This window comes from Penaeus chinensis, chromosome 3 (assembly GCF_019202785.1).
Source record: "Penaeus chinensis breed Huanghai No. 1 chromosome 3, ASM1920278v2, whole genome shotgun sequence".
Lineage (NCBI taxonomy): Eukaryota > Metazoa > Arthropoda > Malacostraca > Decapoda > Penaeidae > Penaeus > Penaeus chinensis.
Window position 1 is genome coordinate 12,400,534 of NC_061821.1, and position 5,762 is coordinate 12,406,295.

The 5,762-nt window shown below is 38.9% G+C and overlaps 1 long non-coding RNA gene across 1 annotated transcript; it reads left to right on the forward strand.

Annotated features, from left to right (window-relative positions):
* Positions 1–1,558: 1,558 nt before the first annotated feature.
* On the forward strand, positions 1,559–3,179 carry LOC125043263. The gene is made up of 4 exons (XR_007116410.1): positions 1,559–1,623; positions 2,186–2,303; positions 2,498–2,633; positions 2,755–3,179. It is a non-coding gene; the product is annotated as an uncharacterized LOC125043263 (long non-coding RNA).
* The last annotated feature ends 2,583 nt before the right edge of the window (positions 3,180–5,762 follow it).

The following is a 5,762-nucleotide window of genomic DNA, read 5'->3' on the forward strand; positions in this document are numbered from 1 at the left end:
ATCATTGCTCATCCTAAACGCTGAATGCACTGCAAGGCAGAGGGCGACTTAGGGGAAAAAAAATCGATCACCTCATTCCACAGTAAGCTCAAGCATCAACAAGAACATAAGAGCATGAGTGACCACTTGAGACTTGTCCGGAGACTCGCTCTCTCTCACTTCTCTTTCTCTTTCTATCTCTATCCTCCTCCCCTCTCTCTCTCTCTTTCCTCCCTCCCCCTTCTTTCTCACTCAATTTTTCAGACATCCAGCCACCCCCCTCTGTCTGCTCGTGTCTCTCGTTTGGTTCTCGAGGGAGTTGATACCATGTTAAATATGCTCCTTTGTATGGAACTAAAGACATGACATTTCTTTTCATCTATATGCAAATGAGCATAAGGATAATGAAGTGCAGAAATCGATCATCACTTACCTTTTGAGTTGCTATGGTGTAGTTTTCGTAAAATTATATGGTTTTCATTCACCCTAGTAATGCAATTTAAACGCATTTTTCGATTACAGTAACGTCATACACACACACACACACACACACACACACACACACACATATACATATATATATATATGTGTGTGTGTGTGTGTGTGTGTGTGTGTGTGTGTGTGTGTGTGTGTGTGTGTGTGTGTGTGTGTGTGTGTGTGTGTGTGTGTGTGTGTGTAAACATACTTTTTATTTTTTTATTTTTCATTTATTAGCTTTAAATGAGCATGTTTATTTAACTCCATTCACTGAATAAATAAAAGGTATGAATGAGAATGAATAAAAGATATTCATTCTCATTCATACCTTTTGTACATTTGTCAACATAAATACGTTTTTTTTTCATTCACTGTACAAGATTTCTGTTAAAATTAATAATATTCATTGTTATCAAAGCCATATTACGTCCAAACCTTCTATACACGTACACTATTGACAGCGATCAAAATCGAAGGAATGAAATGAGACACCGTGTGTATGAGAGGAAAAGTTTTCAAATATTTCTAATGACTTTATAAAAAACGAAAATAATATCCGTATTCATGGTTTGTTTTCTTGATCCCTAGAATCATCTAAAATGATCTTGAAATATATCTGACGCATTTCCATTGTGAAATACAAGCACGGCTGGGCTTCTCTGGTGAAAAAGATAAACACAGTAGAGACGAGGTGGGCTTCTAGCAAAAAAATTCAGGTTTGTTTTCAGTTTTGGAGTTTATACGATGACGTAAAATAGCAGAACGGGTTGCCGAAAAAAAAAGACAAATGACAAATGAATCACACATAAAGGAGGGGAAGCTATAGAAGAGGGGAGGTGAGGGGGAGGTAAAGCTATGAAAATTGAAAAAAAGTCAAGAACGCCTCTCCCAAGCGTTAGTACTTTTATAACTCTTCTATAGTCGGATTTATTGGTCATGGATAATCTTTGTTTTTATTCAGCTGCACGTCCGTGTAAAATCTCTTTATACCCTGTAATGAACACGGGCATTGAGAAATACTAACAAATGCAGGGTACGAGCACGTGGCGAATGGAACAGGACCATATAAGACAACGAGGCCACGATTCTGTACGAGTCTTCAGCCATTGGCGGCGACATGAACTTCCTTCCGTTTGTTCTGCTGATGTGCGTCTGTGCGACGGCCAGGTGAGGCCCTTGTCTTTAACACAGGTTGTTTATAAATTAATGATGCAATAACTCAGAAAATTATAAATGCTATCTATCTCTTTCAAACTAGATAAGCTTGTCATGTATGCATGGACACACTTATATACGTGTATGTACAGTACCTGCTGGCAATGAATGAGAGCACACACACACACACACACACACACACAAACACACACATATATGTGTGTGTGTGTGTGTGTGTGTGTGTAGTTATATTCATAGTTATACATTTGTTTATTCATTTATTTCTTCACAGATAGATAAACAAAAGATATGGATTGTGAGACAGACACAGAATGAGAGAGAGAGAGAGAGAGAGAGAGAGAGAGAGAGAGAGAGAGAGAGAGAGAGAGAGAGAGAGAGAGAGAGAGAGAGAGAGAGAGAGAGAAAGAGAGAGAGAGAAAGAGAGAGAGAGAGAGAGAGAGAGAGAGAGAGAGAGAGAGAGAGAGAGAGAGAGAGAGAGAGAGAAAGAGAGTCAGAGAAGCCACACTTTGAAAGAATCTCTCCCGAAGCAAGTAATTCAATCCTTTTCTGTAAGTGGGTTATCGGTGTCGTGCCCCATCTGTGACCCGCAAAAATGTCCCGAGGTTAACCGCGATTCTTGCAAGCATGGGTTAACCCTCGACATCTGCAGATGCTGCTCACAGTGTGGAAAAGTGAGTCTATGCTGATGTTTCCTCCTGTGACATGATTTCGGGAGTTCTATTCGATATACTGTAGAGAGGAGATCCACAGGAGATCCCATTATCAATACTAATGACGAGAATAACTTATGAACGTAAAGCATTTAACTTCGTAAGCATTATACGGCATTCGTCCGCACATACCTAAACTATTCTGATTACCCCAGGGACCAGACGAACCTTGTGACCCGTTTAGGGAGTGCGGCGAAGGCCTGTATTGTAAACTGCATACATATACCTGGGGTAACGGCATCTGCAAACCGAAAGAGAGGTGATTCTGTGTCGCAAGATTCCTTATCGTGTGTAAGTCACCCAGCAGCTGATCCGAAATATAGTTATTTTTTCTGTTATCAGGCAATTTTGAATATACACCCACACAAACCCAGATACATTTCATTCGCTGAGCGTCGACGTTTCTTTACAGCTGAAAAGTGGAAAACAAGAGTTCACCTCTGGATGTGAGACCTCAGTTGGTGTTGGGTACAAGTCGCGCTAGCCGGACGAAAGGCGAATCCCGAAAATAGCACCGCACATTCAGTGTTTCTTTGGAGAAAACCATCGTATCAGTTCAGCGTTAATATTAGTAAACAATGACGCTTTCCATCGATGATGCTTTTACGGGCCACTTCATGACGGAGTTCATTGCTTAATTCATCCATAGATGTTCTTTTCAAATTCCTGCTTTTCTAATCCTTATGACTGGTGTTTTTGGCGTGTCGGAGTGGGTTCCCAGAACAGAATAGACTAATGTGACCACCCCTTTTCTTAGCTGCGATAAGGACATATCATTTTTTCACCAGTACATGAATCCCTACCTAAATATATGGTATATATGTATTTAATTAATAGTAAAACTAAGACTACATTTCGAATTCTACTTGTCTCACTGGAATTTTCTCTCACATCAGTTACACAGAATAGGGTGGAGGAATTTTATAACGCACGCAAACAGCTACACAATATCCAATACGCATTAAATTCATACACTCATAAATATATTTACGTATATGTATACATACAATTACATACACATACACAAAAAAATACATATATGTATACATATTTTTACGTATATAGACATATACACATGAATATACATATATATATATATATATACACACATATATGTGTACATATGCATAGATACATATATATGTATGTATGTATATATATGCACAAATATATATATATACACACACACACACACACACACACACACACACACACATATATATATATATATATATATATATATATATATATATAAATATATATATATATATGTATATGTATATATATATATGCGCGTGTGTGTATGTGTGTGTCCATTTACATGCACACACACACACACACACACACACACACACACACACATATATATATATATATATATATAATATATAACACACACATATATGTATATGTGTGTGTGTGTATGTACGTGTGTGCGTGTGTGTATGTACGTGTGTGCGTGTGTGTATGTACGTGTGTGCGTGTGTGTATGTATGTGTGTGAGTGTGTGTATGTACGTGTGTGTATGTGCGTGTGTGTATGTATGTGTGTGTATGTACGTATGTGCGTATATAAGCATAGTCATAGATTTATTTAGTCATTATGAATGCATACGTACGTATATAAGCGCACCCTATGCATGCGTACATGCATTTATATATATATATGTATGTATAAATTTGTATATGTTTGTATACACACACACAAACACATATACATATATGTATATATATTTATATACATATGTATATATATATATATATATATATATATGTGTGTGTGTGTGTGTGTGTGTGTGTGTGTGTTTGTGTGTGTGTGTGTGTGTGTGTGTGTGGGTGTCTGTATGTATATATATGTATGTGTGTGTGTGTGTGCGTGTGTGTGTGTGCGTGTGTGTGTGTGCGTGTGTGTGTGTGTATGCGTGTGTGTATGTGTAGCCTACATATATATACACATATATATGTATTATTATTATTACCACAATCATTATTACTGTGCAATCACACGCAAACATATGATAAAGAAATGATAAAATGGAATTAACAATTTGATGTTTTTAGACTGAATTGTAATAATGATATTTGATATTGCGACAACAGTCATGGATAATAATAGAAATGACAAGCAATAACAGAGGTAATGATAATGATGGTTATAGTATTAACGGTATTACTATACTGCTAGGTGTGAAACAAGTAATGAGGCAACGCTAATCATTCGAAAAAATATTCAAATTAACCAAATATAAAGTTCTCGAAACCATTTCAATTCTGGTGACGACAATAAAAGTGAATATACACTGTAAAAGTTATGATTACATGCAGTAACTACTTTGTTACTCTTTTCAGTTCTGTAGAGTCTACGAGAATGTTCTGGAGAACGTTCTCGTTTTCTCTAGTGCTTTCGCGTGGCGTCTGGGAACGTTTTCTGTGGATATAAGCGCGCGAGAAGCGAAGGTGAACTCAGAGACAGTTCAACTGCCAGTGCGAAAAGTTAACCAAAGTTCGGTTTTCCGACCACCAGAAAGAAATACCACAGCGAATTCTAGAAAGCTGCTTTGCATCGAACATTTAAATATCTGATAACGTAAAATATCGCAAAGATGTTTCGTGTCCTTGGTCTATATCCAACACAGAGGGATATTACGGACTCGTTCCTCGCCAGGCATGTCGACTGTATGGGTGAACTGGATTCCGTGATGGACGACTGGGACGACAAGAGGTGGACGATGAGGCCTCGTCTCTGCCTCGCACGTCAACAAAGGTCGTGTCCCTACATCACACCCGCCTGGAGATCACTGAGGCAGTTCCACCCACTTCTCGACGACGCTTCCTTGCTGTTTGTTCGTTCAAGCGACGACACTCGGTCTGCCAAGAAGAAGAATATCAGAAGAAATAACTTCGAAAAACAAAAAATCACACGGAAGCAGAGTGTAGACACCAAAGACTGCAGAGAATGTAGCAATGACAAGAAGAGCCTAGAGAAGGTGTGGCGGTACAGCGTAGACGTGGGCGGATGTGACGAAGTGCGGGCGTTCACGGAAGATGGACTGTTGGTTGTTGAGGGTCGTGGGCGTGACAGTGACTCCTCAGTGATGATTCGTCACGTGACAACACTTCCTCCACACGTCAAAACCGAGACGTTGACGGCGACGCAGAAAGACGGACGACTTGAGTTGAGCCACAAAAGCAACGCAGCCCCTTCTTCGGTTGTGAAGATCCCCATCACCAAAGCTGAAGAGGAAAAGACACTGGAAGGCAAAGAAGTCTCCAACGATCAACAGGAAACAAACGCTAGGCAAACAGAGGATTGAAGCAAAGAATGAGATTTAGAAAACGTCGATGTAACTTTTATGAAAAACTCACACATTCACTGTACAAATGTATGATTTAAGTATACCTATTGTAGCATTCTAATTCA